Source organism: Pteronotus mesoamericanus, unplaced genomic scaffold, assembly GCF_021234165.1.
Source record: "Pteronotus mesoamericanus isolate MK-2021 breed Mesoamerican mustached bat unplaced genomic scaffold, CSHL_Meso_final scaffold_36, whole genome shotgun sequence".
In the NCBI taxonomy this organism is placed as follows: Eukaryota; Metazoa; Chordata; class Mammalia; order Chiroptera; family Mormoopidae; genus Pteronotus; species Pteronotus mesoamericanus.
Window position 1 is genome coordinate 17,901,758 of NW_026555313.1, and position 26,226 is coordinate 17,927,983.

The window sequence follows — 26,226 nt, forward strand, 5'->3', positions numbered from 1 at the left end:
TATAAGTTCTTTGGCTTCTCCATTTCCTACACTGTTCTTAACCCCCCCACCCCGCATCTATTTTGTACCTACCAATTATGCTTCTTAATCCCTGTAACTCTTCCTGCTTTCTTTCCCTTCCCCCTCCCAGCTGATATCCCTCCAAATGATCTCCATATCTATGATTCTGTTCCTGTTCTAGTTTTTGCTTAGTTTCTGTTTGTTCTTGTTTTTTTTAGATTCAGTTGTTGATAGCTGTGAGTTCGTTGTCATTTTAACGTTCATAGTTTTGATCTTCCTTTTCTTAAATAAGTCCCTTTACCATTTCATGTAATAATGGCTTGGTGATGATGAAATCCTTTAGCTTTACCTTGTCTGGGAAGCACTTTATCTGCCCTTCCATTTTAAATGATAGCTGTGTGGGATAGAGAAATCTTGGTTGTAGGTCCTTGCTTTTCATCACTTTGAATACTTCTTTCCAGCCCCTTCTTGCCTGTAAGGTTTCTTTTGAGAAATCAGCTGACAGTCTTATAGGAACACCTTTGATGGTAACTGTCTGCTTTTCCCTTGCTCCTTTTAAGGTTCTCTCTTTATTTTTAACCCTTGACATTTTAATTATAATGTATTTTGGTGTGGTCCTCTTTAGGTCCAGCTTGTTTGGGACTCTGTGCTTCCTGGACTTATATGTCTATTTCCTTCACCAAAATAAGGAAGTTTTCTTTCATTATTTTTTCAAATAAGTTTTCAATATCTTGCTCTTCCTCTTCTCCTTCTGGCATCCTTATGATTTGTATATTGGCACTTTTGGAGATGTCCAGAGTTGTCTTATACTTTCCTTGTCTTTTTTTTGAATTCTTATTTCTTCACTCTGTTTATGTTGAATGTTTATTTCTTCCTTGTGTTCCAAATCATTGATTTGAATCCCAGCTTCCTTTCCTTCACTGTTAGTTCCCTGTGGATTTTTCTTTATTTCACTTAGCATAGCCTTCATTTCTTCCCTTATGTTTTTGCCATCAATGAGTTCTCCGTGCATCCTGATCACCAATGTTTTGAACTCTGCATCTGATAGGTTTGCTATCTCCATTTCATTTCGTCCTTTTTGGGGGGTTTTGTTCTATTCTTTTATTTGAGCCATACTTCTTTGTCTCCTCAATTTGACAGCCTCCCTGTGTTTGTTTCTGTGTATTAGTTAGAGCTGCTTTGACTCCCTGTCTCAGCGCACCTGTTAAGCTTTATGAGGCAGAGCTTTAGGTAATTGCCAGGGTGGGGCTACCCACTTCACCACTTTGTGGCACTGTGTGGGGAGGACAGGTCAGAGAAGGGACAATGCTGCTGCCTGGCTTCTAGAGGCTTGCCCAGCACTCAGCCAGTTTCCAGTCACTTCACCCCCTTCCTATATGAGACTGGTACCCCTCTAGCTGTTGCCCTGGTGGTGATTCCCAGAGTGGGTGGGTTTGTGTACTTCTAAGTTCACGCAGACCCTTTCAGTAGATTTTCCTGAAGAACTAGCAGCTTCTTCCACCACCCCAACCACCGCTGTGTTTTACAGCTGGAAGTTGTGAGGCTTTATCTTCCCGGCACTGGAACCCTAGGCTGCACTGTCTGGCCTGGGACTGGGATCACTCACTCCCAAGGCCTCCCTCCCAATTTTTATCCACCATGAGAGAATGTGGACCTACCCTTGCCACTGCCACTGCCATCGCCACTGCCGCCCCTGCTGCCTCTCCGTGCCACACTGTGACCTCTCTGCCCTGGCTCCCTGTCTCCACTCCCCTACCCATCTAGATGAATATGGCTTCTTTAAATCCGTGGTTGTTGGACTACCTAGTTCACTTTTCTAGCAGTTCTGGGTGTGTTTTGTTTTTAGGTTCTTCTTATGGTTGCTCAGGGAGGTGAAATGTGTCTACCTATGCCTCCACCTGGACCAGAAGCCAAAACCTTTTAACAAATATTTATTGAATATTTTCAAAGTGCTAGGCAATGTGGCTACCAAAATAAGTAAGACACAGTCATTGTCTTCAAGATCACAGCTCAGTGAAAAAGACAAGTGCAAAAGTGATTAAAATGTGACATGATAGAGATGGCTGCATGTGGGAGGGTCACCTAACCAAGCTGAAATCTCTGAAGGCAATGTTATAGGTCACAGGTTTAAAAAAAAACACTCCTTGGTCTTCATGCCCTGTACTCCGCTCCTAAGACAGGGTCTTGGACCTAACAGAAGCTCAATATATATTTGTTGAATAAACACTAAGAATTAAGGAACCTTTCTTATTACCTAGGTCACCCAGAGTCCCTTTGGTGGGGGAGGGAGAGAAAGGGAATAAAAATTAATGGAGAACCTGGCACATCCCAAATACTAGGAAAGGCATTTTACAGTGATGTGCTTGGAGCTAGTTGTGTAGATCTTCCCAGTTCTGCACTCAGCAACATCATAACCACATCAAGTTGGCAGCTTCCTATCCGCCCCAGTTGGAGTATTTACACAATGAAATTGGCAAATGCTACAAATTGGTAATTTATTATCCAAGTGAGAAAACTAAGGTTCAGACAGGTTAAGTAATTTTCTCCAAGTCACACAATCATAGAAAGCAGATTTAGGATTAGAACTTGTCTCCCTCACTCTAAGGCCCTGGTCTTTTCCACTGTAACTTACGACCCTTCTTCCTCAGAGGCCAGTGGGCTTGATCAGCAACAGATTAGTGCATTCTCTGGGTCTTACTCTGGCTGAAGGGGAAAGCAGAAAATCTTCATCTTCTATTGTACTTAGTCTCTTTAGGCATAAGGGCTCCCTAGGCCCAGTCCAAAATCTGTAGGAATCCCATAATATCTACCCACTGTATTATCCTCATTGAGAATCCTTGTTCAGTTCTATCAACAATGAATGAACCTATGGAAAGAGATTCAACATCACTAGTCATGAAGAAAAAATGCAAATCAAAACTACAATGAGATATCAGTTTACACCATTAGGACGGCCGCTAGTTATTATTTATTTATTTAAAAAATTTCTTTGGAGGAATATCTGGTCAAATCTTTTGCCCATTTTATAATTTGGCTATTCCTCTTATTACTGAGTTGTAAAAGTTCTTTACATATTCTGGATACTAGTCCCTTATCAATCTCTTCACTTTCTGCGGGTGTCCTTTAAAGCACAAGCATTTTAAATTTTGATGAAATCTAATTTATCTATTTTTCCTTTTGTTGCTTGTGTGTTCGGTGTCATATCTAAGAAACCATTACTTAACCCAAAGTCACCAAGATTAACCCCTGTGTCTTCTTGTAAGAATTTTACAGTTTTAGCTCTTACACTTAGGTCTATGATCGATTTTGACTTAATTTTTGTGTAAGGCATGAGGTAAGAATATAAATTTATATGATGGTCACCTTTAAAAGACAGAAAATAACAAGTGCTGGTAGCATTTGGAGAAACTGGAACTTTTGTGCGCCGTTGGTGGGAATGTAAAATGGTGGACCCCCTATAGAAAACAGTATGGAGTTGCCTCAAAAAAATTAAAAATACATTTACCATCTGATCCAGCAATCCTACTGCTGGTTATACATCCAAAGGAACTGAGAGCAGATCTCAAAGAGATATTTACACATTCAGTATTCATTATTACCAAAAGGTAAAAGCAACCCAAGTTTCCATCGATGGATGAATGGATAAACAAAATGCAGTATGTGTGTGTATATATATATAACAGAATATTATTCGACCTTAAGAAGGCAGAAAATTCTCACATGCTACAACATGGATGAACCTTAAAAACATTATATTAAGTGAAATAAGCCAGTGACAAAAAGACAAATATGAGATGATGAACTTACCGAGGTATCTCAAGTATTCAAACTCAGAGAAACAGGAAGTGGAGTGGTGGTTGCTAGGGACTGGGGGATGGGGAGAAAATAGGCCATTAGTATTTGATGGGTACGGAGTTTCAGTGCTACAAAATGAGAGGGTTCTGGAGAGCTGCCACGCAACAATGTGAATACAATTAGCACTATTGAACTGCATGCTCCGAAAGGGTTAATTTAGATGGTGAGTAAAAAAAGAAAGAAAAAGACATGAATGGTGGTTCCAAATGGAATTCACCTTCTTGCTTCTCATTCTCCCCGGAAAGAACAACTGAACCACAGAGGTCACTGTGCACCTGTGTGAGGCAGCCATCTCCACTGAAGCCGCTGGGCCAGGAGACTAACCTCAAAGGACTCGCCCAGCCCCAGAGATGACTGCCATCTAAGATTCTCCCATGAAGAAAACTGAGACACACAAAATATCAGTCACTTGCCCAAGCCTCCATGGCTAATTAGGAGAGGGCCAAGTAATTTTATAAGAATTCTTAAAATGAATGCATTTATTTAACAAATATGCATCTGTACCCACTGTGTGCACATTGCTCATTGCTAGGCCTCATGGAGTGGTATAAAGATAACACACATTCCTTATCAAAGCTCATACATGAATGGCAGTGCGGGAAGGCAGATGAGTACACAGGAGCTGCTGGAAAGGTCAGATGGAGCTGCCTTTGAATCCCAGCTGTGCCCCTTCCTTGAACCCATCACTCCTCTTCTGTCAGGCTCAGTGACCACATCCATAAAATAAAGTTGGTATCTCTTTCCTCAGTGAGTAAAGAATATATGCCTAGTAAGGTGAGTGACTTTATTAAATGAACATTCATATATTCATTCAATCATAGAAAGCTACAGGTCAACAGAAAGAAAGGGAATTCTCAGCAATAAAAACAATGACCCTGCTCTCTTGTACAGCACTTCTTGGACTGGATGTTTCTAACTATTTCTAGGTTGGGAACTTGAGGTTTAATCTGCAGGGTTGATAGTTCTTCTGGTTTCACCGAGCTGAAAAAATACAATAGAAATATCTGAGATTTTGCTCTGATCGGTGTGGCTCAGCTGGTTGGGCACTGTCCCTCAGAGCAAAAGGTTGCTGGTTTGATTCCCAGTCAGGGCACATGCCTGGGTTGTAGGTGCGGTGCACTACAAGAAGCAACCAAATGATGTTTCTCTCTCACATCGATGTTTCTCTCTCGCATCAATGTTTCTCTCTCTCTCTTTCTCCCTCCCTTCCCCTCTATCTAAAATATAAATACATAAATTCTTTTTTTTTTAAAAAAAGAAATGTTTGAGATTTTACTGCCTATGTTATCTTCTATTTTATGGTTTTGAGTCTAACATGTAAGTCTTTAATCCATCTTGAGTTTTTTCTTGTGTATAGTGTTAGAAGGTGGTCTAATTCCATTTCTTTGCACAGATCTCTCCAATGTTACCAACAGTATTTACTGCATAGACTACCTTTACTCCACTGGGTGTTTTTGCCTCCTTTGTCAAATATCAATTGACTATAAATGTATGGGTTTATTTCTAGGCTCTCAATTCCAGTCTATTAATCTATAATGTTAGTTTTTGTGCCAGTACTATGCTGTTTTGATTATTATGATTTTTTCCTATAGTTTCATGGTCAGGTAGCATGATTTTATTTTTCTGATATACCTCCTCAGGCAAGGGAAACAAAAGAAAAAATAAACAAATGAGACTACATCAAACTAAAAAGTTTTTGCACAGCAAAGCACACCATCAACAAAATGAAAAGACAACCCACTAAATGGAAGAACATATTCAATGATACACTTGATAGAGGTTAATATCCAAAATTTATAAAGAACTTGTAAACTCAACACCAAAAAAAGCCCCCAAACAATCCAATTTAAAAAATGGGCAAAAATGCCTTCTCCAAAGAGGACATACAGATGACTAATAGACATGTGAAAAGATGCTCACTGTCACTAATCATCTGAGAAATCCAAATTAAAACCACAATGAGATATCACCTCACGCCTGTCAGAATGGGCATCATAAATAAACTGACAAACAACAAGTGTGGGTGAAGATGTGGAGAAATGGGAACCCTCGTGTGCCATTGGTGGGAAAGCAGACTGGTGCAGCCTATGTGGAAAGCAGTATGAAGTTCCCTCAAAATATTAAAAAAGAAACTCCTTTATGACCCAGAAATTCAACTTCTGGGAATTTATCTGAAGGAAATCAAAACACTAATTCAAAAGAATATAAGCACCCCTATATTCACTGCAGCATTATCTACAATAGCCAAGATTTGGAAGCAGCCCAAGTGCCCATCAGTAGATGAGTGGATGAAAAAGTCATGGCCCATTTACACAATGGAATACGACTCGGCCATTAAAAAAAAAAAAAAAAAAAGGAAATCTTACCCTTTGCTACAGCGTGAACAAACCTAAAGAGCATCATGCTAAGTAAAATAAGCCAATCAGGGAAAGACAAATACCATATGATTTCATTCATATGTGGAATCTAATAAACAAAATGGACTAACAAGTAAAATAGTGGCAGGCTCCTAGATGGACAGCAGACTGACAGCTGTCTGAGGGGTGGGGACTGACTGGGGGTGGTGGAGGGCCTGAGCAAAAAAGAAAAAAAGAGGAGAAAACTCATGAACACGGGACAACAGTGTGGTGATTGCAGGGGGGGGGGCTGAGGTGGGGGGGTGGGGGGCATGAGGGGTGAAAGGAGGTAGAAGAGGGTATGGGGGGGGTAAATGGTGATGGACCGGCGACTTGAGTTGGGGTGGTGAGCACACAATAGAGTGTACAGATGACGTGTTGCAGAATCGTGCACCTGAAATCTGTATAACTTTGTTAATCAATGTCACCCCATAAATTCAATAAAAAGAAAAAGAAAGCATAGCTGAACTGGCTCTTAGCACTTCTAGCTTCATTGGCTCAAACACTTCCTGCCCCTCCCCCAGGCTCTGCTACAACAGACTCCCCCAAGGCAGGAGCAGCTGGAACCCCCCATCATCGGCACCTCCCCCAGATCCAGGTCCACAGCAGTGGGACTTCCCTGGAACAAAATCTGTATCTGCATCTAAATGAAAAGGGGGAGGGGGAAGCCCAGGAGCCAATTGACTGTGAATGAAATCTGGTTCCCTGTAAGATTTCCATTTGTCTGCTTTCTGCATCTTCTGCAAGAGCTGCCTCTGACCTCTGTCTGCACTGCAAAATCCAGGCCTCAGAAATATCTAATTTGGAAATTACATGCTGTCCAAGGGGCAGCTCTCCAGGCTACTGGTTTGATGCTGGTCCTGGTTCCTCCGCAGGTAGCTGTTCCAAGTGCCTAATGGGCTTTGTCACCTTGGCCCTGCTCATTAAAGCCAAGGCCAATTACCGCGCCAGCCCTGGTTCCCAACAGCAGCCTCTGGCTCCCAGAGTGGGGCAGGCTAGGACCAGCCCGGGCTGGGGAGGAACACCAAAGACCTGTGCCATCCTGGGCCCTGGTGAGTGGCTGGTGGAGATGCAAGACCATATAAAGGGGATTAAAAGAGCAAAGCAAAAGGCAGAATTTTCTTGGCAACCTTTGGGGGTCCCAGCTAGCTGGTGACACAGCCAAGATCTGCAATTAGAAAAACAACAGCCTGAGGCCATAACTTAGCAGGTTAAATGGTGTCTAACCTGGATATTTAGCAATTTTTATACATAAACACACATATGTCTGTAATATACTCATTGTATTATTTATTTAATTAGAGAATGATTTTCCAGGCCCTGTATTTTGATAAATTCTTCTCTCCCTAATTTCCTATTTCCATGGCTAGGCTCTCCTTCCTGCATTTGTAATCTCTGGTCCACAACAGCAACACAGAATGCCACCTGTAGGCCCACCCATATCACCAGGAGAAAATAGGAAAAAATGTTGTGTCAACATTTCTAATGTGGAAACACAGCCTTTTATGGTTTCTGATGAAGAGGCCACAGGAATCACCCCTGCACCGGCCTCCTGCTTCCTCCAAGTACATCAGCCAAGATTGACACACTAATGTATTTGAAAGGACACGTATCCTTATGATCTGGAAAAAAAGAACTGCTCCATGACAACATGTATTGTGTGCAACACCACCATAAACAAGCACTGGTTACTTATTTGTGTGTGTGTGCATGCAAAAGCACGCATGCGTGAATTCGCATTTATTGAGTGCCCAATATTGTGCATAGCCCTGTGGACAATGTTTAGTGTTTAAAAGCAGTCTCCAACTTATCCAAGTTCTAAATCTTTGCGATATATACATTCCTTAATTTACATGTTCACTCCACAAAGTACAGGATCTGCTATGCACTAAACACCAGGAACAGGAAGATGCCCTATCTTTTATGGCAGACACAAGAATTAAAGATGATACACATTATCTATAATATAGTATAGTCAGTATTTTAAAATATAAATATTTGCTTGGGTACACTGAATATTACTCTAAGAAAGGAAGCATCTGACTATAAACCCCAAATTAACCCCTTCATAGAGATGTCTTAAAGCAACATTTGTGACTTTCAAATGCAGTGCCAGGTGGAGGCAGGTAGAACAAAAGCAGATGCAGATGGTCATAGTTTGTTCCCACCAGAAGGGACCTCATGTCATCCAAACTCATTGTCTTAGAAATAGGAATCAGAGGACAGGAGGGGTTAGATGTCCCTAGACGACCTGATCAGGGTGGAACAAACTTTCGTCAGGCTCACCTGAGCGCTCTTTTCAACGAGGCCCCACCTTTAGGTCTTGTCTTGGACCTGCCCGGCCCTGTTTTAGCAAGAATCCCACACAGTGAGGTTAGAGAGAACCCCCACTTGGTACCTGATCCCACTGGCCTGCCTTCAGCAAGAATCCTTTGAAGTCCATTTAGCAAGAATCACCTTACCCCTGATGCCTCTTCTCAGTCACTTTCCATTCACTGCCCCCTTCATTCTGCTCGCGGGTTATAAATCCCCAGTTGTCTCTGTACATTCCAAGTTGAGGCAATCCCTCTCCCCTATGGCAATAGTCTTAACACCTATCTCAATAGTCCTAAATAAGTTTTCCTTAGTGTTTGTTTTAACAAATGAAAGAATTTTTTTTCTTTAACAGAGTGATGGTACTGATGATTAAAAAAAAATGCCCAGTAAAATAGCAGAGTGCCCCATCTCCCAGAAAACAGCAGTGGGCTCCCAGGAGCAGTGCTATGGTCTGGGAAAACTATCCTGATTCTGGCTCTCTGTTTTATTTCTTCACTCCTTGTATCCGTTCTCTTACATTTCCCTGGGTCTCTGTGTCTGGGGGACTAAAACTCAGAGGCTGTGCTTAGAGGCACCGTCAAATTGACTGTCTTCAGACCGGCTGCCCATTTTGATTATCACTGCAGTTCACCCAGCCAGGCACTCCCAGGGCTGAGGCAGCCGGCACCGTTTGCTGAGGGCCCTGCACCCACTCAAGTGGCACTGGTGCTCCCTGCCCCCTCCAGGCCTTGCTCGGCCCCACAGGGCACGCGATTGTCACAGGCAGACACTTGAATGGAAGAAGAGAGGTGCACTGTCTGGTAAAACAGGGATGGGACGGGACATGGAGGGGGCCGTGGGAATACCCAGGTGCATGGGTCTCCCTGGGCCACAGACAACCTGAGTTCTGCCCGAGGCCCGACTGTCCGTGATTCCCACCTGAGGTCCCTGAGCTGCAGCCTCCAAAAGCCCCCAAGGACAGAGACTCCACCTGCTGCTCAAGAGCTCCTCGTTCCTTTTCTGAACCAGAGGATGTCCAGGGGCCTTCAGCAATGCCCTCCAACCCTGTCCCCACTGCCAGCCTTTGGTGGGGGCATCCTTCCTGGCCTGTTGAGCTTCACCGCTCAGAACATGCACGTGGACACTGCTGGTCACATGTGCTTCTGTCTTTGCCCTTTTCCTCCTTTCCCCTCTAACAGGACCATGGACTCCTGAGGCTCTGCCATTACCATGGAGACAGAGTGGGAAGATGCTGTGAAAGGCAGGTAACTGCCCAGGGATAGAGATAGGAGGCTGGGAGGCCTGCCATTCTGGGTGCTCAGGGAGCAGGTACAGGCCTCAAGCCAGGCCCCAGACCAAGCCTCAAAGGCCTCACATTCCAAAGCTGGGCTAAAAGAGCAGATCCTGGAAATCCTCTGCATCCCCTTCCCTGACACCCCAACCTGTTACAGTGAGGGGATACACTTTTCTCTCTGGGCTCACTCAAGTCATTTAACATGTGATTCCTGAGCACCCACTAAGGACCAGGTCATCACAGACCAACCTCCACGCTGGAAAGCCCAGGAGGGCAGGCTCTGACAGCCCAACCCCACTGGGAGATGCTGTAGGCAGCTCCAAGTATTGCCATGTTGGCTGCTGAACCACAGGAAGGTGGCTCTGCAAGGCTGTGGGTTCTTCATTTGCAAGCACGTGATCCATGTCAAGGGCCCAGCAGGCTCCCAGCACCATCAGCATCTTCTGTGCCCTCAAGGACTGGCCAACTGCGCAAACGTGTGATGGGGCTCCCTTGGGGTTTGTGACAGAGCTAGTGCCTGCTAGCTTCTGTCTGTGAGGTCCCAGCTCTTCCCCTTCTTTACAAGGAGACCCCCCACACCTCCCTTCCTCCACCCCCAGCAAAGCTGCACCCAGGGGCTGGAGTCCTGAAGCCCTCCTCATTCTGCCTCCACTCCTCCACATCGGGGAGCAGGAGTAAATGACTTCTGGGGATACACCCTGTGCAAAGTCAAGTCCTGTCCAGATGCAGGAGTTGTTATTATTATTGCTATTCTGTGGTGGGACCATAAGTCCTTATGGCAGGCTGAAGAATACCAGAGAGAAGAACATCGCCGTGTGGGGATACATTGGAAGTCAGAAGATTTGGATTCTGGTCCTGACTCTGCCCCCCACCACGCGAGACCTTGAATAGTTCTCTTGGCCTGCTAGAGCCTCAGTGTTCTCATTTGTGAAACAAGAGCGTTAGACTGAGGATGTGACACGTAGGAGGCATTTAATAAATGTTGGCAGATTGAATGTTGAGTGAAAAACTCCAAATCCCTGAGTCCCTGACGACTATATAAGGCACTCTGTATTAGCACCCAGCCTCCTTGGGCCTGAGCCCAAGTACTGCAGAAACCCAGGTTCCCCGCCCCCCCCCCCCACCGGCCCCTTTCTGGAGCACTCAAGGGATGCCCTTCCATCCCCTCCCTTGCTCCAGATTCCCCTCTCCTTCCCTCTTCCTAACCATGGTACCAGCAGGTCAGTGAATCCCCTTTAGTTCTGAGCTCCCAGTCATACTAATTGCTTTCTTTCTTGTCCTTATTTGTCTTCTACCTCAGGAGATGAGGCTTCAATTAGATAAGCAGGCAGCTGTTCCCAGAACAGCTGACTGGGAGGAAAATGGTTCCATCCCAGAAGTGGCCAAGGATGTCTACTGGGACCAGCAAGGCAGGAAGACTCCCACAGCGGATTGCGCACTGCCCCACTTGCCAAGTTCCTGTCGACCCCGGAGGTCAAAATGCAGCATTATTTGGAAATAGAGTGTTTGCAGATTATATAATTAAGGATAGTTATTAAATAGTTAACGATCAAGAAGGAATCACATTGGATTAGGGTGGGACCTAAATCCAATACCTGGCATCCTTATAAGAAGAGGAGAGGAGACAGAGACACAGGGAGACGGAGTCGATGTGAGGACGCAAGTGGAGATTGGCATTATGCTGCCATGCAAGGAGGTCTAGGAGCCATGAGAAGCTGAGAGAGGCAAGAGAGAGTCTAAAGCCTTTGGAGAGAGCACAGCCCTGCTGGCACCTGATTTCAGACCTCTAGCCTCCGGAACAGAGAGACAAGTTTCTGTTATGTTAAGCTACCCAGTTTGTGCTACTTTGTTACAGCTGCCCTAGGAAACTAACACATTCCTCATGCTTACCTATTCCCACAATGTTTAAGGCTCACAGTTGTGAGCTTTGCAGAGAGGTCTTCCTCCCTTCCCCTCTCCCTCCCTCCGGAGACTCCTGATGCCCTGAGGTTCAGGGAATCTGCACCGTTTTATAGCCATTCTGCTCCACGCACTTGTACTATCACATTTAGGAGCCAAACAAAAATGCTTAGAAAAGAAGGCAATGGACATTTGCTTCTCCAGGATGATTGCCTGCCATCCAGTCCCTTCAGGGTGGTGGAACCCAGATCCATTAAGATGTGGGCTTTTGAGCAAATTTCAGCCTGCTCTGCAGGGGGACAGTAGTCATTCACTGATGCAGCAAGTATTTATTGACAGCCTACCATCTGCCTAGCATGTGCTCGGTGTAGGGCAGGAGAACTACCCCTTCTCCAATCCCCTCCTTGCTGCCCTATGCTCAGACCTGACCGAGGAGTTACCAGTACACCTTATTATGTTATTATTAGTGATAATAATACAGCATCCAAAGGGCCTTTGCATGTCATTACTATACTGAGCGCTAGCTTTCCTACAATCTGCTTCTTTGTGAGAAATGAGAATGTTGATGGCTTTACTCAAAGCTGTGAGACCCTCAAAACATATAAGAACCAACTTGGTCCTACTTTACACTTCGCTTTATCTGTATTTATCTGTGTTTCCCAGGCAATAGAGTATAGCTGAGTAATAAATGGAAAGAAAGAGCCTGAGGATAATTTTGGGATCTGGTTAAATAGGGATAATTTTGGTAAAGCTATCTGAGGCCAAGCAGTGTGGCAAACACCAGACGAGTGTAGACAAAATTTGAGAAGGCTCTGTAGACATTTCTATGCCTCCCAATAATTACAATAAAAAATGATAGTGAATGTTAATTTAGAGCTTACCATGTATCAGTTACTAGACTCAACTCTTTATATGCAAAATCCTATGAAGTAAGTACCATGGTTATCTCCATTTTATGAAGGAAAAGACCTGAAATCAAAGGGGTTATTGGAACTTGATTGAGGTCACACAGCTGGTTACTGGCAGAGCACAGGCCCGAGCCTCCATCTGTCTGGCTTTCAAGTCCATCCCCAGAATGCCTTTGTTATGCTGAACAGCTATCTGGGCAGAGGCTGGGCATCACATTTTTTAGAAGTGATTTTGGGAAAGACAGGTTCAAATTGTTACTGCTTTTGAAGGGTCTTAGATAAGTAATGCTCATCTGCACCTCTTAAATTAAGGATCAGCCCAGTTCTCCAAGCTTTAATCCCAGACTTAAAACAAACCAATCAGGGCTCCAAAGGCAACCTTCAACAATTGTTCCATCCTAATTGTCTTCAGGTCCCCCGGCTGACCTGGACCAACACATCTCTTTGTGTTTCCGTGACAGTGCTCCCAACACTTTCTTCTTTATGAGAGTGTCTGATTGAGGCAGGCTCTGACTATTCAATATCCCCCGGACATCCATGCCCTCTGACAACTGTGAAGAATTTCCAGCCAAACAACAATGTAGATAAGCAGAGAGTGCTAACTGAAGATGAAAGAGAAGGCCTGGAGCATCTTGCTGACCCATTCGACCTGTGGAGGGTGCCCCAGCCATGTCCAGACACTGTTGTTGGGCTTCAAGGGCACGCAGCTGTGGAGAATTAAGCCATCACTCACCCCCTCACTCACCCTCCTGCTCACTCAGCCATCTTCTCAACAATCTAAGTGCCTACCAAGTGCTTATCATCCTTTTAAGTTATAACAGGTTCTGGAGAAGTAAGAAACAGACTATATCAAGGGGCTGTATGTCTACTGAAAAAGACACGCACAATTGAAAGAGTCACTTTAAGCATTAAGATGGTCAGACAGGAAAGGAGCACAGAGTTGTTAGAAGACAGTAACTGCAGTACTTCCTAGCTCTGTGAGCCTGAGCAAGTTTCACTTAAACTCTCTGAGCCTCCGTGGCCACACCTGCAGCATAGGGGTTGTCGTAGGGGTTGTGATGACCAACAGGGGCAGTGTATGTGAAAGGGACTTGCAAATCAAAGAGATCGCTAGTGCCTCATGAGTTCAGAAAATTAAAAGGGAGTTCCAAATGCAGAATACTATTATTGTTCTGTACGGAATAAGAAAATTGTTAAACCGCTTAAAAATGCATGCAGGCTAATGGTGCCCCCTCCCTTGAGGGCTCTTCCCTCTCGTATCTCTGTATAGCTCACTCTCAGACATCCTCTAAGTCTTTTCTCAAATGTCACTTTCTCAGTGCGGTCCATCCTGCCCACCCTATTTCATAATGCGCACTTCTTTCTCATTTCACCCCTCAGCATGCCACATCATCCAACTCTGATAGATTTTTTTTCTTTTCCCAAATACTTACTGCCTACTGATACACTCAGTAATTTACTTTTAATATTTATTTTTATCATTTTTCTCCTCCCACTAGAACATAAGTTCGAAGAGAACAAGGATCTTTGTTTTGTTGACCGATGTATTCGCAACCAAGATGAATGCCTAGTATTTAGCAGATGCACAATAAGATTTATTCAATGAAATAATTAAAAGCAAAATGCGTATTGAATGGTTACCATAAAACATCCAGAGAAGAGTGAGTCTAGGAAGGAAGAATACAGGAATCAGTGACCTGGTCTGGTAAGATGATGGCTGAGAGGCCCATGACCAGAGTGTGTGAAACAGGAGCATTTTCAACTCTCACAATGACTACCATCGAGGGCACCCTTTGAGGCTCACAGAGGCAGTTTTAGTCCAGTAAGAGGAATCTGTCTTTCTATAGGGACAGGGGACAGGTTCTATGTCACTGTGGAAGACAAGTTTGAATAACTTCATGAAGAATGATTTCAGAGTGTATAATAGTTATCTACTATTACATAATAAATTACTCCAAAACCTAGCAACTTAAAACAACAAAAAATGTATTATCTCACAGTTTCTATGGGTTAATGATTCAAGTGGCTCAGTTTGGTGATTCTAGCTCAGGGTGTCTCACAAGACCGTAGTTAAAACCTTAGCAGTGACCACAGTCATTTGAAGGCTTGTCCAGGGAGGAAAGATATACTTCTGAGATAGCCCATTCACATGGCTGTTAGCAGGAGGCCTCAGTTATTACTGTGCTGACCTTTCTATAAAGCTGCTTGAGTGTCCTCTGACATGGCAGCTGGCTTCCCCCAGAATGAGTGACCCAAGAAAGAATATGGTGGAAGTCATGATATCATCTATGACCTGTCTTCAGAAGTCAAAATCTGTCATTTAGGCATGATGGTATTAGACCTCTATTGGTATACAGGTCTTCCCCATTTAATGTAGGAGGAGATTACATAAAAACATGAATACTAGGAGGCAGGGAGTTATTGACGGCCATCTTGGAGGCTGGCTATCACAGAATGTAACTAAGGAAGGATTCAGAATGTGTAGAGAGCAACAAGGATCTATAGAAAGTAGTCATCACCTCCCACCAATTCCTTCTATTTCACCAGAAAAGACGCTCTTCCATTAGTCACCCACAGTGACTGGGCCTTCCATTATACACATTACCCAAGGAAAGGGGTTATCTCTGTTCCTTTAGTGGCCTGACATCCTTTTCTTGGGACACTGGATGCTAGTTTCTGCTTGTCAATACACTTCTCTTATTGACTCTGCTATATATGAATGCAAGAGTTGAGGAAGCTCAGAGTCCAAGAAAGGAATGACTGCATGACCTGAGGAAGAGGAGCAGTAAATGGAACACCTGCCATGCCCTCAGAAATCTTCTTTCTTCAGTGAACAGTAAGCCTTTTTAAATGGTCAGTAGTAGCTGCCTCAATTAGGAAAGAGTCCTCCCTGAGGAAGGATTCACAGAAAAAGGAAAAAGCTGAAGTCAGGGAAGAGCTTTCAGGGCAGGAGAGTCCTCGAAACTACTGTGTTAGATCCTTTTCTCAGGCAGGACCATACTTTATCCAAAAAAATGGGTACATTTATTCCTGCTTTAATGACCCCACAAGATGTATTTCTGACAGCTTTGAAGATCTCAGTGTGAGGTTCTTTAGCCCTCTTAACAGGGGGAAAGGAAAGAAGTCCCGGTATCTTTGTGCACAGGTATGTTCTCCTTGTTTTTCATTTTAAATAAACAGTGGCCTGGGCCAGAGTGCATCGCCCCATGTGACCAGCCAAGAAGGCTCCGACCGTGAGGAAGCAGATGAAGGGCCTGGAAAGCCAGGAAGAAACATGAGGCTGTGCAAAGCCATCAATGTGGAGACTGATGCTTTCTCCTGGCTTGCATGTGGTACGTTGGGAGTTCAGCTGAACCTCATCCAAAGAGATGACAAGCAACCCAAACCCTTCTCACCCAAGATGAGAAAGATCTTCTGAAAGGTGAGTGTCAGAGAACTGTGGTACAGATAAGGGGAGACTGTGAGAAAGAAAGGTAACCTTGCATTTTGTAAAAGTTTTAGAAATGTGCTTAACTTCAGAGATGTGAAGTCAGGTGCTAAACTAGTGCAAAAGAAAACAGCTAAAATGTTTCCTCTTGGGTTTCTTAACAGTAATGATCATTATACATAGTTAACATTTATGGGGTGCTTTGTCAAGGACTCTTTCAAATCTCTTATATCTACTGGCTTAAACACTATAACATAATGAGGTCAGTATTACCATCCCCACTTACACAAGGTCTATCCAGAAGGTATCCAGTCATGTAATATGAAAAATGGGAACATTTATTGAAGAAGATACCAGATACAAGAAACACTGTACATAGAACAATGGCACCTCAGTCTCCTTCAAAGTTGGCACCTTGGGACCTCACACAGTTTTCCCAATTGCCATCAGCTGCCCTGTTGTATTTTCCTGAATCTCATCAAGGTTCTGAAATCTCTTCCCTTTCAAACATGATTTTAGTTTGGGGAAAAGCCAGAAGTCGCAGGGCGCCAAATCTGGGTGGTGGGGGGCTGAGTTACATGGGTGATTTGATGTTTCACAAAAAAACTGCACAAGATGTGATGCATGAGCAGGTGCATTGTCATGATGAAGCAGCCAGTCACCAGTTGCCCACAGCTGCAGCCTTCTGAGTCATCCAAATGGTTTCTGGGGATGAATGTTCAAGCTTAATGCAAAATTTGATGCAGATTCATTGCTCTACTCGCTCAGCCATTATAAATGCAAGGGCCACACAGTGCACATGCTCACTCAACGGCATCTACTGCCCCCACTGACTAATGCAGTGAAGTCATCATTGTTCACACATGCACAGTCCAGTCCACTCTCCTTGGCTGCCAGGCTACATGGATGTCACACAAACCATCCTCGCTATATTAACAATGGCTGGACTTTTTCCACACAGACCTCATAATGAGAAGTCCAAGATGATAGAGGTTAACCAATTTGTTTAAGGTAATACAACTAGTAAATATTAAAGTTGGGGTTCAAATTCTGGTCTTCTAACTCCAGAGTCCACAGGCTTAACAATCATTCTGTGCTGTTTTTAAACAGTTTAAATAAGGGAACAAATGCTGGTAAATGTCATTTGTAAAACTCATAGTGAGGTTAGAAGTCCTTGATGTTGGCTGACCCTGCCTACCTTCCGTTCCTGCCCTCCTCCCTGGGCCCATTGCTCGCTGTGGTTCATTTCCAGTACATTTCACCCAAAGGGACCCAGATCCAGGTACAGAACAGCACTTCTCTGCTGGTCCTCAACTTTAAGAATCCCAAGAAGAATCCCCCTCTGCTGTCTCCTCCTTTCCTGGTGTCATGTGCAAAGTTCACTGTCACTTCAGTGTATCAAAGAAAGTCCCTTCTTATCCCTATTCTCCTCCCTTTCTTATTCTGTGTGCCACTTACATGGGTCAGAGAGAGCTATTGCTTTAGCATGTCTGACTTTAAATCTCACCCTGCATATTAGTCCTGTGACCTAGTGCAAGCCCCTTACCTCTCTAAGCTTCTTCCTGTGCAAAATGGAGATAATAACTGTGCCTACATCATAGAGTCATTGCAGGTTGGGAGTTGAAATAAAAAACACATGCCGAGTACTCAGCAAAGTACCTTGCACACAGTAAAGGCATGACAAATGTTGGCTGTGGAGAGGATGAGACTAGTGATGGAGGGAATGATGAGCAGGACCGCTTGTCAAAAGCAGACCTTCTAAGGAAGTCTGTGAGTGAGCCACTCTCCGAGACCAAGGGTTCCTGGGGAATTACTAAGTGAGGTTGTTGCCTGGGCCAACAAGAAGAAGAGGAGATAATTATACAGCATATAACAAAAATAATTTGATTTCTAATGCCTTTCCCCTGCTGGGCCACTTGGAATCCAAACAATAAGAATGGGGTGAGAAGGAGACAGGAAGGGCAGACACATTCTAAAGGAGCCCAAAGACAAACGGACAAGCCCCAGGACTCACTCTGATTCCCAGACATACACAGAGGAGTGTCCTTGCAGATGTGGTTGCCGTTCTGCACCTTTGAGCTGCGCTGAGTTGCACTGAGTTGCAGTGCCCTAGAGGAAGCATCTGCCAGGCTGGCGTGGGCCTATTGACAGGGCCCTGGGGGCTGACACTGCCTGACTTCACTCAGCACCCTGTGTCTGGGAACAGGCTGACATCACTCAGAGGGCCCCAGGGAAAGCCAGGATCCTCCCTCCATCCCCTCCCCATCACAGCAGACAGCAAAGAATTCCCCATCTCCTTCTGGAAAAAGTAAAGTTCCCTCCAGATGCCATAAGATGATGACAAAGTTGCCCAAACTATATTAAGCCAATGCCTTATACATGCATCCCTAACATCAGCCTTTTCTGAGGGCCCTCCTGAGGCCACTTCTCTTCAGCTCCTGCCTCCACACACTGCTCCATACTTTCCCAGATGCCCCAGTGGACTCCAAGTCTCAGACTTTGAGACATTGCCCCAGCACAGCCTCTTCCATCCAGGGGCTGGGGGAACCCCCAGTGCGTCACCTCCAGTTGTTTCCTGTACGCTGGAGCCAGCAGGGGCCTCTGCTCCTCTGCAGAGAAACATTCCCTGGTCTCCCAGGGAAAGAGGAGGCTGGGCCCTCCCAGGAGACATCCCAGCTGCCAAAGGTGTGGATTTAACCCATTTATCAAATTGAGGTGAAAGGGGAAAGAAGAGGGAGTATGTGCAGACCAGAAGGATAAGTTTTATCTCCTTTTTCCAGACCAAAAGAGTAACAAACCAAAAAACTAAATTTTGTAGTTCTACTCCTCCACCCACATTACTGACACTATAATCAAACTACTTTCCGAGCCTGTGCATTTAGATAGCATGAGTCTATTGTTTAAATTTTTTTAAACCTTCAGTTACATTGGTGATGGTGACAGGTGAGAGGCAAGATGTATTAATACTGTATTCCGACACAATCAGAGTAATTTAAAAGGCTGGCCATTTCCATCCACCACCGAGTATTGGTACATAAGCAACTTGGACACTTTTAGTGGTTCCAGCTAATATCCTGGAGAGCTGGAGGGCTTATACATAATCCCATAGCCAAATCGTTGAGTCCTCCCAGGGCCATTAAATGCCCTATTGAGGTTAGGGGGAGGGAAATATCACCCTGGGGTTCAGGTAAATGAGCAGCCACATCCAGGGGATGCTGTGTGCTGAGAAGCTGAACCAAACTGTGCCCTTCCTGCTGTTGTGCTTTCCAAACACTTCCTAGGTGCAGAATGCTCTCTTGCTGAACAAATATGATATTCTCCGGATAGGACAGAGAAGCTTTGTTTGCTGAGCGCAATCCTGGTGCTAGAACCAGAAAGCTTACACTATTCCTTTTTGGGAAAACTATAATAATGGGAGAGAGACCACCATGTTTCTGGACTAAAAGAAAAGCTTTCCTGCTTGGGGTCTGGGGTATCTAGAGTGACCTCTGGGGAACCTAAATAATCTAAGGTAACTAAGATGTCCCAGAGGAGATGTGACTCACTGGACAGCCATTCTATTATTTTCAAGACTTCAAATCTTAAGTTACTATGATCTGTGATATGCAATCTGGTACTTGGGGTCCTGGCATTATAAAACCTCAACTTTGATTCTTGTTTCCTTCCTAGGTGCTGAAACACTTTCACTGCTGGCGATTCATAGATAGTAAGCACCAAGGGAGACAGAAATGGAGGGTGGCAGTTCAGAAAATGCGAGTTCCTGGGAGGGGTGGCTCAAGGAAGTCTCATCATTCCCCTTGCCTGTGCTGTCTTCACAGTTATGCTTCTTAAACACCAAAATGAGACTTTCACTTGTGGGGGAGATGGAGACAGCTGTTTCCAGGCCTAGTCCGCATGCCTTTCCCCTTCTGTGTGTTTATCCATAGAACAGTGACCTCAGACCAGTCTAACTTCAGCAGATCAATCCCAGGTATATATGAGGCCATATATTTTTCATAAGTCCCTGAGCTCCCTGTTTCCCTGGTATAGAAGGAGAAACAGAAGGGTTTCTCTCAAGTTCAGATTTGCCTGCATCATTGCATGTTCTAAACAAAAATAATTTAACCTTGCATATGAAGATAGGAGACTGACTAGCCCACAAGCATCACTGCTAGACTTACTCATCCCCACAAGCTTCCTAGCTTACAGAGTACAAAAACCAAATCAATATAGTCAATATGTCACTGCCAGCAAGGCACAAGTGGCCACCAGCTTTGGGGAACATGACATGCTACTAAGCTGAACTAATCATTCCTTGGTATTTCAGGAGCAGTTGGGTTAGCAGACCACAGCACATAGATAATGAAAGGCAATAATTCCCTCCGAAGGGGAAGGTAAGAGGAATATACTGGTTGACCCTCAAGAGGGGGAGAGTTAGTATTTACACAGGTCAACCTGAAACCATACTGGAGATTCTTAAAGAAGTTAAAAATCTGTTTTAGAAAGAAGAAATGTCCAGGATGATCCTGGGGGAGAGGAGAGAGAGCTGCACCCTTTATTGCTGCAAAGGAATTTAATCAGGGGAATGGTCCCATCATCAACAACAGCCCCACACCTCAATAATCTAATATGTATAACTGCAGGAGGCAAGGAGGGAGTGGGTGAAAGGCCTTAGTCTTGTTTCTTCTAGGCAAAGGAGTCAGAACTTTTATAAGAGGGGATTTCTTAACCCAGTGGACATATGAATCACACAGAAATATAATTAACATATACAGTGCATCCTTGGGCCCCAGCTTGCGACCCTCATTCAGCAATCCTTCTGGGAAGAACCAAAAATATGTCTCTTAACCAGATGCCCAGGTGATTCAGATGCAGGGAGTTCATTAAAACAAAGCATGACCTTGGAGAAATGCCCTAGACCTCTACAATAAGTCAGAATCCCCCATTTTACAGGCACCTGCCATCCCCAGGCTGTGCAGGGAAGGTCGAAGGAACTCATAATGTTCTTTAAGAGAATGAGGCTGGCCTTTAGCGGTGTGGCTCAATCGGTTGGGCATTGTCCCACAAAGCAAAAGGTCCCTGGTTTGACTTCCCATCAACGCACATGCCTGGGTTGTGGGTTCTGTCCCTGGTTGAAGCATGTACAGGGGGCATATGCTTCTCTCTCACAGCGATGTTTCTCCTCCTCTCTTTCTCCCTCCCCTCCCTTCTCCTTAAAAAGAAATAAATAAAATCTTTTAAAAAGAGAGAGAACATGGCTGGGGTTATCGCTGCCCTCACTTGGCTCGAGGTCTATCCCTCTCAAACCTCTTCCTTGTCAGATGTTTTATTTCAGAGGCAACACAACCCCCCTACCCCCCATCACATATGCCAGGAATTTTGAACACTAAGCAAAGAAGTCAATGGCAGAAGGCTAGGACCCAGCAAGCCACTAGCTGATTCTCTTGCAACGAGTCACATTTCTCCTGGTTCTCTCTGCCCACTCTCATCAAACAGCAGAAACAGGGGGGAAAAAATAAGAAGAATGATTCCTTTTCAAGTGGTCCTAACTCTGCAGGTTGAATCAAGGATACGCAGAGTATTTGTGTCCCAATCAGGGAGAATCACCGAAAACCTAGTCCCTGGGGAAAATTAGCCTGAAAGGTTTGTAGCCTGGTCAAAAATCCAGAAGTAACTGGATCCAGAGGAAATTGGAAAGAGATCCACAAAGCCTCTTGTACCTCATCGATCTCAGGAGCCCCCCCCCCCCCCCGCGCCCCGCACAAAAAAATGTAGTGAGGTCCCAGATGGGGCAACGGTGACTCGGTCAGACAGCTTCCCTATGGCTGAGAGCACAGACCGTCCCCGCAGGGCTTCCGCACTGTGGCTTGTATCCATGGCGAAGCCTGTTGCGTACACGCGCACACACAGCCTCTCACCTCTGCTCTTCAAGAGGAACCGCACACAGGCTGCCCGGCTCAGACAGGGAGGGGGACGCGCTGTGTCTGGCGCTTAGAGCTGCCTCTTGCCTCCGCACCGCGCCCTACTGGGGCCCTTGGCCCATTCCAGAGTCGGGAGTCACTCTCCGCTGCTGCCTCCACCATCGTAAACCCCAGCCTCCCTCTTGGGCTGGATCTCAGAGAGGTGGAGGAGAACGGAGATTCAGTACCAAGGACAGCAGCACATCAGACAGTAGGCTTAAAGCCAGAACTGGCCTCTCCCCGATCCTTGGCTTCTGTCCTTAGAAACTGAAAAGTCACAGGTCGCACAAATGCAGAGTTGTCAAGCACAACCTTTCTTCCTCCAGGGCGGTCGAGACCTCTGACCGCGCGCTCTGGGGTCCCGGGCTCGGCTGCCAGGCAGAAAGCTCCCTCCTGAGATCGCCGAAAGGCGGCTGCCCTCTGAAGCTGCGGCTCGGCGGGGCTCGCTCTCTGTGCTCCGGGGAGAGGCTGCCCCAGCCCCGCCCGCTCGTGCCCGTAGCGAGGATCCCCGCCCAAGCCGCGCGAAGGACACCGAGGGAGGGAGAGGGGATGGTAGCCGCTGCATTCCGGTCGCCCCACCCCCAGCCCCGGGCAAGCGGCCCGACGGAAAGTCCGTGGAGATCTAGACCGCAGGCAAAGAGGTCCGAGGCAGACGGCGCCAGAGTGGCCAAACTTCTGGTCCGGCGGCACCAGCCTCCCAGTTCCCTCCTCCTCTCCCTGCGACCTTACTCGGCCCTGGACCGCCTGTCGCTCCATCCTGCTGGCGCTTACCTTCAAGCCATAGGGTACCCTGGGGCAGAGACGGCGCGGGCTGCTCGAGGCTTCCGGCACCCGCCGCATCCACGCGCGGCCGCCCCTCCGGCAGCCGTCTGGGCCGCCGCTTTCCTCGGCGGGCCCCTGGCTCCCGGCCCCGCCGCGCCGTTCAGAGCCCCGGCGGGCAGCCGCTCGGCCGGCTTTGGCCCGCGGGGAGCAGTGGACCGGCTGCGGCGGGGCGGGGCGGGGCGGTCCTGCCGCGGGATGGGCGTGGGTCGCTGGGACGAGGCGTGGAGGCGGCGCGGTGCGCGCGGAGGGCGGCCAGCTCCGGCTCTGAGCCTGGACAGCTCCGTGGCGCCGGTGCACCCAGAGCGTTCGAGGGAGGGGGGCGGGGCCGCCCTGGCCACGGGGCGCCGCGGTCCCGCCCCTGGGACAAGCCCCGCCTTGTCCCACTGTGCGCGGGTGTGAGGGCTCCGAGCGTCTGTGCTTGGAGGGAGCTGCGTGGAGGTGGGGGTATACCGCCTTCCCAGGCTTTGAGCCAGGTCGGAGCCAAGGCAGGAGTTGAGCGGTCGACGACGCATTGCGCTCTACCACCCCAGACTCTCAAAGTAACACCTTGCTTTATGCAGGGATGCCAAGACAAGTGTCTTCATCACCTGCTTGTCTGTTCCCTCCTTTGAGAAGTCAGAGAACAAGGATTGAGTGGGGGGAGGCACTGCCATCCACAGAGTCTCATAACAGGGAGAGAGAAGTTCAAGGCCCGTTTTCCAACCTCTGCTCTTGGAAACCCTGTGATCAACCCCCTTCTGTTGCTTGACTCTTTTCAGGGGAAAGTCTGCTTAGACTTGACCTGAAATAAAACTTCAAAAAGGAGGTTCTGGGGTTCCAGCTCACCTTTGGCTCCAGACTGAGATGGGGGGAAGGAAAGGAGGCAGTGGTGAGGGTTGCTGTGCTGGGGTCCTTTGCTGGGGTCCCAGGGTCCTTTGGGCTGCAGAGAAATCTTTCTCTCCCCTTACCACCCTCTCTCCTTCCCTTTTTTTTCTTCTTTAAGAGTTAGTGACTGACTTTCTTCCCTTTGCTGGGCTCTGTCAGATGCTGGGGTCACAGAGAAGAACAAAACCAGGTCCTTGCTCTTGACCTGACAATCCAGAGTGGAGACCTCCAGGAAATAGTGTAAAGTACCACAGCACCTGTGGCTTTAGCAGGTGCTTTGAAGCACAGACAAGAGACCTCACAGAGGCTGGTCATGAAAAAGCCCAGTTCCACAAGGAGAAGGCAGCACAGCATCCCAGGCAGAGGGAACACATGGTCAAAGGACTGGCCTTCACTAGCAGGGAGTTTGTCCATCATGGCTGGAGTCAAGCCACTCTGGACCACAAAGATAAAGTTTGTATTTCCTCCAATAATCCACAATTATAGAAAATTAAAGTCAGAAAGGACCTTAGCATTCATCTAATCCCCACTTTCATTGCTCTAGAATGGGAAACCAAGGCCCAGAGAAATGGAGCGACCTTCCAAATTCCACAGAGATCCAGCACTGGACAGATCTGCCCATGCACAGGCCATCACTTCTCTCAAACACAGCCATCTTTTGGAGGCAATTGGAGAAGGGGTACGTACCCATGGCACACCTCTTCCTCTACTCCTTGCCTTTGGTATTATTGTGTGGATCTGAACTGTTCCCCATCCCCCTGCAAGCTTCATAGAGAGATATTCGGGAATCCTAACATTTTGATATATTTACTTTTAAAGCAATAAAACATTACAGATACAGTTGAAACCCCAGTGTTCCTCTTCGTCCACCCTTCAGCCATTCTTTCCAAGGTTTGATCTACTTAAGGAAGGACTTGGTGCCTTTAGCGCAGCATCCCTACATGGGTCCAGGGGAAGAGCCCTCCAGTAGACAAGCCACCCCTCTCTTAAACTAGTCAGAGCCCTTGTATTGGTGTCCTGCCGCTGCTATCTAACAGTTGTGTAACTTTGGCTAAATTGTATAATCTCTCTGAGCCTTAGATTCCCCATCTTCAAATTGGGTCCAAAAATACCTTCCTCTCTGCAGCATTGAGGATCATAGATGAGAAAGTGTTAAGACAAATTGTAACCTGGCTGTTTCCAGGTGGGGAAGGTAGCTTGCTTATTCAAGGAGCAGAAGAGAGAGCAAGACATGACCTCCATGGGGTATACCAGCTGTACCGCTGCACCACTGCAGCTCTGTGCTGCCTTTTTTACCCTGATCTTGCATAGCTGAGAGGATTTCGTGCGCCTGTGAGTGAGATGAAGAGATCTTTTAGTTTTTCAATTAGCAAACTCCTTGCTCTTTAAACAAGCAGCACAGCAAACAGATGCACTGACTGACTGATGACAGGGAACATCTGTGGCCAATGGGTGACTGCAGAGGAGGTGCCCTGCTTCCAGGGCTGGCAGGGCCCTCTAGAGGTCATTTGGTGCCTCCCCCAGCCTGCAGGCAGAGCTGTACTGGATCCAGGCAGGCTGGTGGGGGGGCGGGGGGGCGGGGTGAGACTTCTCCTTGTAGCTTTCCTGGAAAGGAGTACACAGAGCCTTTTTGAGCTTCTCATCTCTATGTTCCAGAGTATCAGAGCCAGGAAGTTCTTCCTGGTGCTCAACCTAAATTTTCAGTACTATCCTTTTTATTGTTGAAGGTGGTTAAGCAGTTGGTTAGTAATAGGTATTGGGGTAAAAGATGGGTTGAGGCAGGCAGGGTTTCTGTTGGCCCATGGAAATGAGGGGGAAAAAAGAACTGAGCCAACAGAAAATAAGAAATATCTTACAGGGGTGTCCAGCCTTTTGGGGTTTCTGGGTGGGCTACACTGGAAGAAGAAGAGTTGTCTTGGGCCACACTTTAAATACATTGTGACACGTCATCGCAAAAAATAATCTCATAAAGTTTTAAGTAAATTTGTGATTTTGTGTTGGGTCACATTCATAGCCACCCAGAGCCACATGTGGCCCATGGGCTGCAGGTTGGACAACACCGATTTCTGGAACTTCCTTTTGTGCCCCAAGAACTGCCTCCAAGCTGGAGGACGAGGCATGGCTGGGGCTTGGAAAGGAGGGTTCCTCTCACATCTCTGTCAAAATCTAATGCGCCCATAAAGGGAGAGGCACAGACTGTCACAACCTTCCTTCTGAAAGTCATTCCACGGAATATAAGGGACATGCCCTCACTGGAGGGGTCAGGAGCAGGGCAGGGTGAGGGAAGCAGCACTGCTAGAGTCACTCGGGGCTCTGCTCACGTCCAAACTCCACAACCCGCAGAAAGTTCTAAACATCTCTGAGCCTCAGTGTCCTCCATTGTAAAATGGGGATAGGGACCCAGATAGCAGGGCAATCAGAAAGTTTAAGCATGAATGACAACCAACACATATTGGTGCCCAAGACATTTTATGCATTTTTCCCCTCTTACAGAAAACATCACTGGAAGTGCTGAAGGAAATGCGGA

General features: G+C 46.4%; 1 protein-coding gene across 1 annotated transcript in view; it reads right to left on the reverse strand.

The window, feature by feature from the left end:
* Nucleotides 1-22,829, reverse strand: part of DRD2 (dopamine receptor D2) — a 69,011-nt gene extending 46,182 nt beyond the window's left edge. Inside the window, exon 1 of the mRNA XM_054592542.1 lies at nucleotides 22,785-22,829. The gene's annotated coding sequence lies outside the window, so the exon portion shown is untranslated. The remainder of the gene's footprint in view (nucleotides 1-22,784) is intronic.
* Nucleotides 22,830-26,226: the final 3,397 nt, after the last annotated feature.